General features: G+C 50.0%; 1 long non-coding RNA gene across 2 annotated transcripts in view; it reads right to left on the bottom strand.

The window, feature by feature from the left end:
* The window catches only part of LOC131813949 (uncharacterized), a 30,681-nt gene extending 17,921 nt beyond the window's left edge, over positions 1 to 12,760 (bottom strand). The window contains exons 1-4 of one of the 2 annotated variants that reach the window (XR_009347052.1): positions 12,064 to 12,760; positions 9,071 to 9,423; positions 3,086 to 3,230; positions 930 to 1,101 (exon numbers count right to left, since the gene is read on the bottom strand). This is a non-coding gene — a long non-coding RNA (uncharacterized LOC131813949). The remainder of the gene's footprint in view (positions 1 to 929; positions 1,102 to 3,085; positions 3,231 to 9,070; positions 9,424 to 12,063) is intronic. The other variant, XR_009347053.1, reaches the window with a different exon arrangement.
* Between the last annotated feature and the right edge of the window lie 400 nt (positions 12,761 to 13,160).

Here is a 13,160-nt window from a genome sequence, read left to right as displayed (position 1 = left end):
CAAACTTGCCAGTTGTTTGGCAATCATAACCGTTATTTAGATTTCAAATATGTAAGTGATATTTAAACCAGAAACGGCTCAAGTAAATTAAAACCAAGCCATCCAAGCAAATAATCGTGGCATGTTAAGTCACAGGATTCTGCGTAAATTTTTTGTTTGTTTGTTTCTCCAATATTTACTTTTACCATTACAAAAACAAGAAGAGACCATCTCTGGGGTTAGGGATAGGAATAAGTCAGCGTATCATGACATTTTTCCTGTGTACTCTGAGAACTTGGGTCTTGATTCTATAAGCCTTGACTAGAGTTTCCAATCACCTTCTTGTTTTATTTTTCTTTCTTTGCATTCCTAAATGCGGCAAAACACCCTTCCGGATGCTCCCTCCTCAGCAAAAACTGTAATAGCTGTGGAACGATTTACACCCGGCTGAAAATTTTAGCATTTCCTGGAGCTACGGGTCAGACGTTTGTCTCACTTCCACGGACGACTCCAGTTACGATTTCGCTCCCTACTCTACCACCGGAAAGTTAACCTGTCTTATTTGAAGCCACAGACACTGGCACCAGAGAAGGTTCCCAAGTTAACAGATCTTCAGGCCGCGGGCAGGCTGGCCTGAGTCACCACAGAAACACTCACCATGGCATCCCAGACGCTCTGTAGTTAGCTCAGCACACACGTTGTTGCCCCAAACCTCGAGGGCCTTGTAACCCCGAGGCCCCCTGCTCGGCCACTTCAGGGTCAGCACCCAACTGCCACCAGCTGGAAAAGCTCACCTGAGCACCCTGCTGGGGAAAATGTCCTCAGGTAATGAGCTGAGGTAGTGAGCTGATAACAGGCAGGGCTGAGGCCGAAATAGAGCAAAGGAAGGTGAGTATCTGTGGCTTTGAGGGGAGGCAGAGAGGCCAGGATGGAGAAGACTTCATGCTCACCTGCCTCTCAGATCTGTGTGAGATTGAGCCTCCCTCTGGCCCTGGGCCCACGGCTGCCTGTCCCCATGGTGGCACTGGGGTGGAGGTGGCAAAACGGCCCTCTCCAGAGGCACATCCAGAATGCTCCATGTTGTCTGCTTCTCTGCCTTGAGCCTCCAGCTCAGACTCCGCCCTGGAAGGTGGAAAAAAAAAAAAAAAAAAAGGACTCCTGTCAGAGACTTCAGAGACTGAGTCACAGCAGGAATTAAGGCAGAAGATGGAAATTTTAACCTTTTCTGCTTCCTGAGCAGGGCGGTGAAAAGGAAGACTGTTCTGAAGGAGAGGGACTCTGGGCACACACTGGGCTTCAGTCTGGCAAGGGACATGATGTGCCCTTGATCAGGGCTCCCAGGGCCAGGGGTGGAAGGCACTGACCCCCGGGGACAGGAGAGGCATTCAGGCCCCTGGGATCCCACAGTCCTGGAGGGATCAGCCCCTTGAAGGGTGCCTCAGCGAGGTTGGGAGCTGCCCCTCTCCCATGGTGAGAAACAAGGCCTTGGGGGGCTGCCGCAGACCACACAGTAAACCCCACGTGCTGGGCCCAGCTCAATCCATTGCCGCCACGGGGACCCTGGGGACTTGAACAGAAGCCCATGTCTTCCAACAGAGAGGACTTTGTTTCCTGGACGGGGCTGGGCTTTTTTCTCTTCTCTCCTCAGGGCCTCACAGGGGAGGGGAGTTTATGTTATTGTATTTTCCAACTTGGCAACAATGTAAATGTGAGAGTTCACACTGACAGGAAAGAGATGGCCTTTGCTCTGGGGACCGGCGGCAGCCATCACCCACAGCTCAGACCCAGGCCCCTGAGAGGATGTGAGGTGCCAGCAAGATGGTGCAGCCAGTTCTCCTCCTCCTCTGAGGAGACCCAGGAGGCCACATGTAGAGTGGGGCCAAAACTTCACACACAGGTCAGAAGTGAGAAGCCGCCTGCCGGGGTGGTACCACCTGGTGTGAGAAGCACCTGGAAACCTTCCCGCAGCAGCACCTGGGCTCTCCCACTGTGCACCCGATGCTCAGAACTGGGCCTGCCCCCGCCGAGCTGCTGAGGGCGCATCCACCTCCCAGATGAAGAGCCTCTCTGCGCCTAGAGCTTTCCCAGCACCTCATTTAACTGTCATGACAAGTTCATTCATTCCGTCCTTCATTCATTCATCAAACAATATGTATTGACAGTCAGTCTCTGGGGTCAGAGAGGAGGATGGGGCAGATACAGAGCGAAGAGCTACTGGGGAAGACAGAAAGTAAAAAAATAATTACAAATGGGAGGAGTCAGTGGTCGCACCAACAGTAACAACCACTAACCATGAAGAACTGGTAGTTGAGGGGCTTGCTTAGCCTCCCGATTCCAGGTCAGAGGACTCGTACCATCCCAACACGACAGAAAGGGCAAAGTAACTTGGCCAAGGGCACAGGGTTGGTCAGTGGCAGAGCTCAGGGGACAGCCTCAGAAATGCACAAAGACTCCTTCCCCCAAAACAACCCGCTGCTTCCAGAAGCCCAGGGGTGTCAGCTGTGGTCAACTGTGGGTGATACTCAAAAGCTGTGAAGCCCACGGTGGAGACCCAGGAGACCCTCTGGGGTCAGGCTGTTTGCACAGCACTGCCCTGTTCTTTAGGAGCAAAGTCTAGTCCTCCTAAGAGTTTAAGTCTGGCTTAAGGAGAGGCAAACACTGCTGACTGGATTTCTGCCCTCCCACTGCCTCAGTCTTGCCAAGGCAGAGCCCCAGGGATCCAGAGTCAGGGTCTGCTGACTGGAAAGGACGGGTTCCAACCAGGTGCTTCGAGAAGAGATAAGGTGGGGATGCCAGGTGTTCATGGCCAGCACCTTAAGAGCACGGGAGTTTGGGCAGGGAGTCACATTTCGGAGGGGAGGTCAAGTCTCTGGGGGGTGTTACACAGGCAGGGAGGCTGGAGCACAGGAGATAAGCAGGACTGGGTAGTGCAGGGTCAAGTGAGAACTGAACAGAAGTCCCATTTGAACCCAGAGGAGAAGGTCTCCCTTTGGTTTTATTTGTTAGACCAGTGAGATTAGGAGAGAGTTGCCCAGCATCTCCAAAAAGCAGCAGTCCAGAGATGGAACCAAACACCAAAGTCCAACATATCAACCAAGGTCCATACCTATAAAAACTGTAAGTCTGCAGGGTCCAGAAAAGGTGTCAGGGTACAGGCACTGTCGCTAGTCTTCAGCTCCTTCCCGGGCACCTGGGGAGACCCGAGAGGCACTGCGTGGACCTGTGGCTGCTGGGGGAGCCCCTCCTCCAAGCTGAGAAGAGAGGTTCAGGGAGGGGCCTCAGCCTGCTGTCCTTCATTGATTTCAGTGAGAACTTTTTCCTATTTCTCATAATCTCCCACTTTCCTTGACAAACGAAACCAAACCATAAACCATTGCTTTCTTGAACATGAAGCCACAAATGAGTCATCTCCACAAACCACGTTCAAATCCAAGGGCTGGGAGGACGACCCCTTGAACAGCAGCAATTGCTCAATAATGAGACCATCCAGTGGAAAACTCTCCCCAGAATCTAGGTTCCTGTTAAGCAAGTGCTCTGGGGAGGGTCATGTGGCGAGGCTGGCTGGCGGAAGTCAGTCATGTACCCGGGATGTAGGTGTTTGCATGTCCCCTTGCAACACCGGCAGGGCAGAGGATATAAGGGAGAGAGACAGGGATGGGGACAGGGTAGGGTAGGGGGAGTAGTGGAGATGCAGTCAAAGAGGCTGCAGACTTCCGGAGGCTGTGCCAAAGGCTGTAGTTTATTCTAGATGCAATGAAAAGCCGTTGGAGGGTTTGAAGTAGGGGAAACACATGATCTGATTACAAATTTTTTTTAAACAGTCACACTGGCTAGTGAGTGGGAAGTACTTGGAGACAGGGAGAGATATCGCCATGCTTCCGGTGTACAATGAAGATGTGAAAATGGGAGCCATGGGGTAGAAATGGAGACAGGAGGAGGACTCAAGATGTACTTTTGGGGCTAGACCCAACAGAACTTGCGTATGAATTAGGTGGTGTACAGGCTGAGGACCAGAGAAGATCAGAGGGTGACATCTAGGTTTCTGGCTTGAACAAATGGGGAGAGGATGGTGACATTGCCTAGGACGAGAAGACGAAGATGAAGTGGGGGGTTCGTTCATCTGTGGTGGGAAATTAAGAGTTCCATTTTGGACATGTTGAGTTTGAACTTTCTGCGAGACAGCTGAGTGAAGATGTCAAAAATATAATCTGAGCATGTAAATAATGAAGGGCATTAATGAGTGATAATCCATTGAAAATTTGAGAAGTCCATTCCAATCGTAAGTTAATATGGAGGGAGGGTAGGAGGGGTGACTGGCTGGCTCAGTTGGAAGAGCATGGGATCTTGATCTTGGGGTCATGAGTCTGAGCCCCATGTTAGGTGTAGAGATTACTTAAATAAAGAAATAAACTTATAAATTTTTAAAAAGAGAGGAAGGTGGAGAAGAAGGAAGGGACGGATGGGGAAAATAGAGGGCTCTTACTTATAGTAGCATGTCAAGGGTTGAGAGGTCAATGTGTAGATAGTGCTAGAATTAGAAATACATCATTTTCCAACCATTCTAGTAATGGATGGATCAGACAAGAATCAGCAATGGATATTAAGTCTGAGGTGAGTTTTGATGAGCAACAGGATGCTTGAATGGTTTTAAAGTGTCTCCCCACAGACCATGTGTTAGTTATGAGGAAAAGAAAAAAAAAGAGAGAAATTGCATAGTGGAGAAATAAGACAGCACCTTGACAAGGTGATCAAAATTAACATCACCCGTGAGGGACAGTGTGCTTCCAGATGTGATCCTCTGAGAACAACACAACCTAACCCAGGTAGTATTCCAGAGGAGCATAAGAAACCTGACCCTAATCATGAGAAAACATCAGACAAACTCAAAATGAGGAGTGTTCTATTTAACAAAAATAGGCTCCATATTTTGGGGAGCCTATTTGTTGGGCTGCCTACTCAGTGAGGAATTGCTTCTCCCTCTGCCCTTCCCCCTGCTCAGGCTCTCTCTCTCACTCAAATAAATAAATAGAATCTTCTTTAAAAAAATGAAGTCCTGAGAACTGATGAGTAATGGAGGAGAGACATCAAAGATAAAGAGAAGGGGCCAGGACCATGTCTAGGGAACACTGATGTTCAAAGATCAGGCAGAGCAAGCAGAGCCAGCCAAGATGGCAGAGAAGGAGGTGGTGGAGGGGAACCAGTGGGCTGAGGTGTCATGGAAATCATGAGAAGCCAGTGTTTCAAGGAGTGACTAACTGGCAAATGTTGCTAAGAGGTTGTTCAAGATGTGGACAGAGATATGACCACGGAATTTAGCAAGATGGTGATCACGGGAGACCATCACGAGAACAGTGTCAGTGAAAGAAGCCAGAATATAGTGGTTCCCAGAATCAACACAAGGTGAACAAGTACAGTAGCACCAGAAATACCTGCAGTCAGCTCCTATCATTTCAAGCCTTAAAGGGGACAACTGTCATCTGTTTGGTCACTAAGGTTCTGCACCTTCCTCTGTGCTTGTGCCCTCCCCCTCTCCCACATGTGAGGCAAAGCCCACATTTCACTATGAAAAGCTAAGGGGCCAGACACTGGGTTTTCCAGCTCCCTGACAGGTATACAGGGAAGTGGCCTGGGCTCTGTCACCTACAAGGAGAACCTGGAAGAGCTCAGAATTTATTCTGGCAAGGGGTAGTGGTGGTCATGGGGGGGCAGGACCTCTAGTTTCTAGAGGCAGCAAGGACTCTGTTACCAGCCAGCACCCAGGGTCTAGTGTTGGGGTGTTGGCAGTGGGCCCTACAGCAGAGCAAGTGTTTCTTCACCATCCAGGTCCTATGGCAGGAGTTGGAGTGTTATACCCGGGGTGTGGCTTCCAAACCAGGCTCCCAGAGCTCCTGGAGATGCTGTGAGTTGCTCGGTATCTTGTTAATAAGTTCTGCCCCTGTGTAATCACCCAGGGTCAGTTGCTTTTGATTGCAACTATGATCCCTGACTGAAAGAGGACTTTGCCTTTTCTTGGCTGAAGAGGAAATTCCTTTACGCCATCTTCCCAAATTCTGCCTCTCAAGAGTATGTCAAGTATCCAGGGTCCTTAGCCAATGGACAGTGTGGACAGAATGGCCTCCCTGTGGTCACATTCTTAAGGATATCCCTCAGCACTATACCTGATACCTCCATTTTCATCTCCCCTGATCTCAAGTCACTGGCCACCTTTCTAACCATCATGGAAGCGAAATGTCCCCCATGTGGATGGGATGCCTGCTCCCCCACTTTATCTTGGCTTTCTAGAAAACAAGCTCTAACCACCACCACCACCACCCCTTCTCCAGAGACTCTTTGGAGCCTGTGGTTTTCTAGCTGTTTTGCTGCTGAGTGTGGGAAAGGAGATAAGGGAAGAGCACAAAGCTGAAATGCTTCCAGAAGCATCTAGAAGGATTGTCTCTTATTAACACGGGTTTGCTATTCCCTGCCTGAAATCAGACTATGTCTGTCATCACCCTGGTCTGGAGTCGGATGAATCAGATTCTGCAGATCTGGACCCTCAGAGGTCTCCCCAACCACACTTGGCACAGAACCCAAAGCAACCGAACAGACCACAATGGATTTCTAACCATGACATTGACAAATGCCAAAACCATGCATGAGAGCCACCTCCTCAATCCACTGAGTGTCCTCATTGTGGGACTTTTCCCTCATATATGACTGTGTCTGAAAACCTGACGCCCTCCCTGCACTGATTATATGTGTCGTCTCTGAGGGAAGTTCACATTGACCGTGGGGCTTGGAGGCGCTCAGCATAGACAGCAAGAGACACCGTGCTTGTTCTGCTCCCATGAGCACAAGATTGCCAGGTCAACATTCTCTTCTCCAAAGAATTCTTTTACCACATGCCTTATCCATTGATGTACCACAACGTGCTCTGGAGTGGGAAAGCACAAAGATTTCAGAAGCCAGCTGGGCAGAGTGAGACCTAGAGAAGACAAGAAGGACTTCAGTGTTGCAGAACCTCGCCAGCTAAGGGCCGCTGCGGCCAGTTCCGGAGATCCGTCCACATCAGCCATTGATGACATCGTCCACTGTGCTCACCTTTTGGTGGATAAAGGCTCCCATTTCCTCCCTTCTGTTCTTCCTCTTTCAGCCAGTAAATAAAGCCTTTTTTGGAAGTGCATAGTTCCCTGAAGATTCACCAAGGCAAAGGTATGATCACTAGAATCAAGACCCACAAAAGGATGTTGTAGCTTTGCCCTCTAAGAAGTGGCTTGTTCTCCAAATTAAATCTGTCATCTCCTGGGTCATTGATCTGCTTCTCTTAATGGGACTGGTCTACACCAAACCTGGTGCATCTTCCCACCCACAGAGCTACAGGAGGCTAGCCAGAGGGTAGAGCTGGGGAAGTGGAGTCAACCATGAGGCTAGAAGATACCACCCTCCCCAGGCTGTGAGAGGTGTTGCCTGAGGCCAACTTCACCCATCCTCCTTTCGCATCCTTCCTAAGGGTTGAGCTAAGCAGAAGAGGCCTGAAAATGCTCTGGCCTCATTGTTTCTGGCTCCAAAAATTTCTCTTCCAAGTCCCTTTCCCAACCACAAGCCATGGCATTTGAAAGCTGTAAATCTTTGAGACTGTTCCCAACCCTTCATTTTACAGTCAAAGATGACCTTTGCTCCAGACGTGTTGCAAAGGCAGACGGCAAAGGCATGTTCTGGGCTGCAATGTGGAAAATACACTTGGGATTCATACATGGTGCCCCTTGGCCCGGTCAAAAGCCCAGCATGTGGCATAAAGGAGAAGAATGGCTGGAAAGCTCTCCAGAGCTGACCCTGCAGTTCTTCCGAATTCTCCCCACCACAAACCTAGCCAAATGTGCAAAATGGATGAGAAACAGATTGGTGGCCCTTTGGTGCCAGAGTCCAACTATGATGTTCATACTCCCTATGAGATGCCCATGCACTCTGACCTCAGAGTTTCTGAGACTCTGATGTCTATGAGGGTCCTCAAAAGCAGGGAGTTTGGGGGGCACCTGGGTGGCTCAGTGGGTTAAGCCTCTGCCTTTGGCTCAGATCATGATCTCAGGGTCCTGGGATGGAGCCCCACTTCAGACTCTCTGCTCAGCAGGGAACCTGCATCCCCCTCTCTCTCTCTCTGCCTGCTTCTCTCCCGACTTGAGATCGATCTCTCTCTCTGTCCAATAAATACATAAATCGTTAAGGGGGGGGCAGTGAGTTTGTAAGGAAAATCTGAGCCTCTACCAGCATCTGGTAGACCTCTAACAACATCTTTTTTAGCTTGAGAACACACAAGGTCCTTATTTCTCCTCACTTTGAAGTAACTAAAGTTTATTTTGTATCCACAATTCCTGTCTCTCTCTGACCCAAGCTCTCCCCTCCCACCAAGAGCAGACGCTAGATTTGAGTAGAGTTTCCCTAGTTGGTGGTGGGAAATATCAGGTAAACCATGTCAGGTTGGGTGGTGTCTGTGCAAGCCATGCCCTGAAGGTGACATCACAGGAACCACCATCATATGTAGAACCAGGAGAAGGTGCAAGGATCTCCTTTGGTGAAAGAGAGCATTAGGCTGAAAAACACCCTCCCAAAGATGTCCATGGCCTAATATGCAGAACCTGAGAACATGCCACCTTACATGGCAAAAGAGATTCTGAAGATGTGATTAAGCTAAGGATCCTGGGATGGTGTGACTATCCTGGATATCTGGGCCCAACTAAATCACAAAGATCCTTACAGGAGGGAGACAAAAGTCAGAGTGATGGGACGCTGGGACCACAAGTCAAGGGATACAGGGGCCTCACATAGTTGAAAGGGCAAGGAACTAGATCCTCCAGAAACTTCCATAAAGAATACAGCCCTGGCAAAACCTTGATTTTAAACTTCGGACCTCCAGAAAAGGTAAGAAAATACTTTTGTTTTGGTTTAAGCCACTCTACTTGGTGGAATTATTGTAACAACAATAGGAAACAAATACAGAGATTTAGGATAAGGATTCATAGGAGCAGGAGAGAGAGCTAAGAGTTGCCCCACCAGGTCATAGATCTCCTAGTATGGGTGATTCAGTGACAGCAGATAATATAAAAATCCAACTCACCTGGCTTACAGACAAGGGGAAGGCCAAAGGCAGATGGCCCCAACCAAGCTGGGTTGGTTTGGTGACTCAGAGATGTTATGGAGGACCTTGGTTCTTCCTATCAGTCTGTTTGTTTGTTGGTTGGTTGGTTGGTTGGTTGGTTGGTTTGAAGTGAGCTCTACACCCAACATGAGGCTCGAACTCAAGACCCTGAGATCAAGAGTTGCATGCTATACCAACTGAATCCACCCATCAGTCCACTCTTGTAGGCTCACTGCTCTCAGTCACAAGATGGCTGCCAAAGTTCTAGATGTTGCATCCAAGGCACACCATTGCCAAGATTCAGGAAAGAAAGCTCTTTCACCTTGGAGTCTCTGTGAGAGTGAGGAAAGCTTTTTCTGAACATCCACAACCTTAATTTAGAGGACTTCCCCGCCCATCTATCTTGTTGGCCAGAATTGTACCACATGCCCCCACTTAACCCAATCCCTGGCCAGCAGCATGGGAGCACTTTGATGGGTTTAGACCAAGAATCCAGAAGCCAGCCTTCTTGAAGCATTTACCTTTTAGACCTTTAGGCAGGGAGTGGAAACCTCAACTAAATCCGCAAGGAGGAAGGGAATCAAGCCATGCTGGGCAGGTGTCCAGAAGCGTCTGCTCCACGGGCTTCACAGAAACCCAGAGGTGTCTCTCTCCATTCTCCCACACAGCTCTGGAGCTCATAGAGCCTGTGCTGTGTTCACCTAGCATGTATCCTTCGTCTATGCACGGGAAGGGCTGGTCAGCTTGTCTCAGTCACCCTCTCTGAGCAGCAGTCCTGCCAAGCCACCTCGGTTCTCCAGCTCTCCCTAACCTGGCTCGCTGTCTTGCCTGACACTGTGGCACCTGATCAAACCACCAGGGTCCCAGGAAGCAGGGCTGATGCGTTCTGCCTCTTCCCTAGCACACTCCACCTGCAACCATGGCTGAGATGGGAGTCCTGGGGCTACTGTCCTCAGAAAGTGGCTCCTTAAGCTTCCTGGGTTTTCTCCGTCCTGTCTTATTATTCCCTGGATGCACACAGTAGCTCTCTCAGCCTGCCGGGCTCCAGGCTCCTCTCCCTGCTCGTGATGGGCCATCAGGTCCCCAAGGTCCCCATCCGGCCGCACTGTGGGCTTCTCTTCCTCGAAGCCACAGCTCAATTCACAAAAGGCATCACAGTGACTTGTGCCCAATAGAGAGGACTCCCGCACTCACTTCGCTGTCCCCCTCACCTACCATAAGGGAGGAGAATAGGAGGTACACACACACATGAACTGGGGGTGAGAGAGAAGGAAGGAAAAAGGACAAGCTCAGTGTAATGTGGTGCTCCAAACTGGGTCCCGGAACAAAAAGAAGACATGGTAGGAACACAGGTAGGGTCTGCCTGGGTGGCGTTGTCAGGTAGGCATCTGCCTTCTGCTCAGGTCATGATCCCAGGGTCCTGGTATCAAGTCCTACCTCGGGCCCCCTGCTCAGTGGGAAGCCCACTTCTCCCTCTCCCACTCCCCCTTCTTATATTCCTACTCTCGGTCTCTCTCTCTCTTCTGTGTCAAATAAATGAAATCATTTTAAAAAAGAAAAAGAAAAAAAAAAAAAAACAGGCACAAACTGAATGAAGTGTGCAGATGGCGAATTGTATGGTCCCGGTGTTCCTTTCCCAGCTCTGACGAAGGTACTGCGGGGTGTATGTAAGGCGTTAACATTAACGGAAGCTGGGTGAAGGGGCGATGGAAACTGTCTGGACCATCTTTGCAACTTCCCTATAAATCTACAGTCATCCCAAAATAAAAAGGGTCTTTTATTTTTAAGGTTCTTTTTTAAAAAGAGAAACAAAATAGTGTCAGGCCCTGTCACATTCCCACGACGTGCTCCTGCAGCATTCCCCCCCTGTGGCCGGGCTGCTCCCAAGCCTGCCGTCCCAGCCCAAGCCTAAGACCAATGCTCTCCAGAGGAAGCAGGAATTTAGAGAATTTTAAAACTGAAATGGCAGGGGCCCCTGGGTGGCTCAGTCGGTAACCATCTGCCTTGGGCTCAGGTCGTGATCCCAGGGTGCTGGGATTGAGCCCTACATCAGGCTCCTTGTTCAGCGGGGAGTCTGTTTCTCCCTCTCCCTGCCACTCCCCCTGCTTGTGTTCTCTCTCTCCCTGACAAATAAATAAATAAACCCTTTAAAAACAAATAAATAAAACTGAAAAGGCTTTGGCATCTCTAATTCCTAAGGATGTTAATTACTCAGGAAAAGGGGGGAGGTGGGTTAGGACAAGCAGCAAAGCTGAAAAAGGCTTCCAAATGTAGGACTCTGAAAGCCACTGGTAGGTTCCGGTTTTAAAACTCTTGGGGGGGGGGGCTGTATCATGAGACATTTCCCCTCCCCCAAAGTATTTAACAACGTCCCTTCCTTCCCTTGGCCACCTTGTGGAACCAGTCTCACCACCTCTGTAGGAGGCCCGGTTCCAGTCTGGTCCTGTGGGGAAGAGGGGGGCAGGTGACTAGCATCATGCTGGCCCCACCCCGAGGCCCAGCGCTGACCTTAGCCCTGCCTTCTGGACCCAGGCCACGCTGGCGCCTCCGCCCCAGAGCTGGGTCTGCACCATGTCGCAAGAGCAGCCACCCAGAGCCCCCGCCCACCATCACCTTAACTCCCTCATTTCAGTGGGAAGCCCAAACCCGCCAAGGACATAGCCATCCTTTTGTGGACAAAACGGAAGCCCAGGGACACCTGGGTGGCTCAGTTGGTTAAGCGGCTGCCTTCGGCTCAGGTCATGATCCCAGCGTCCTGGGATCGAGTCCCGCATCGGGCTCCTTGCTCAGCAGGGAGCCTGCTTCTCCCTCTGCCTCTGCCTGCCATTCTGTCTGCCTGTGCTTGCTCTCTGTCTGATAAATAAATAAAAAATCTTAAAAAAAAAAAAAAAAAAAAACGGAAGCCCAGAGAAATGAACTAACTTGCCAAGCTCACCAACGTCCCCTGATAAGGAAGGCTATGCCTTACCCACCTGTCACTCTCCTCGGACACCTGCTCCCGGCGGAACCCCTGCAGAACATGTATACGTGTCTGTCACTGGACTCGCCCCTGCCATTCTGCTATCCACACACTGGCCAGGACTCGCTGTAACTTGGTGGTTTTGCCCGCTGCCAGCTGCTCCCTGCCCTGTCCTTCCTGCTCCCACACCTGCTGACCCGAGAGTCCCAGCTCCACCGCCCAGGGAGGTAGGGGACACGGCAGGAGTCCCTGGCTCCTGTTACCCTGCCCTTCCCCCAACCGGACGATGACCAGAGAGAGGACAGGGGACAGAAGGGAGGGGGAAGGTGCAGAACACAGGGATCCTCACTGCTAGGCACCTGTGATGGCCCCAGGGGACAGAAAAGGGATGCTAAGAACCCAGACGCCAGGACACTGACCTGCCTGCTCTCATCACTGCACAGGGCACAGAAGCCTCCTTATTTGCTGCTCTCCTTCAAGCAACCCAGCTGTTGACCAGGAGATAGGACAGGACGCTGTCTTGCAGATGTTAAAGCTCAGGGGGTTGGTGGGTGTGAGGCTGATGTGACACTCCACAGTCTATAAGCCAGTGGCACTGGGCCCATAGAACTCTTGAAATGCTTTTATGCTCCTTATGTTTACTTTGCAGAGTATGTTTATGCTCCTTATGTTTACTTTACTTTGTGCAAAAGCACTGACCTTTCTCTGGTATTTACTTCCAATTGCATGAAAACTGGGATGTTTTCCCTTTCCATTCACACCGCATCTCAGAATGACAAAATAAATAAACTAACAATAAACTTTTCTGGAGAAAGATCCATAGCTTGGGGATGCTTAGCAGTGGGAATATTGTGATTCAAAAGTTATATGATTCTTTGTTTCCAAGGGACCTCTTTTCAAGTAGAAGTGGTATCATTTAATGTTAGAATAACATGCATAGTGAATACCCGCACTAAAAGTCTGACATCACTGGACAAATGGGGAAAAGATTTTCTAAGAAACACTCCTGTATGCATTCAACATTCAACGCTAAGACTGCCACAAGCGTGGGGCGACTTGGGTGAGGTGACTTCAAGGGAGCTCCCTTCACAGCATGGGGGAGTGGGGGGC

Source organism: Mustela lutreola, chromosome 13, assembly GCF_030435805.1.
Source record: "Mustela lutreola isolate mMusLut2 chromosome 13, mMusLut2.pri, whole genome shotgun sequence".
Taxonomy (NCBI): domain Eukaryota; kingdom Metazoa; phylum Chordata; class Mammalia; order Carnivora; family Mustelidae; genus Mustela; species Mustela lutreola.
This window is presented reverse-complemented; position numbering and strand designations above follow the sequence as displayed.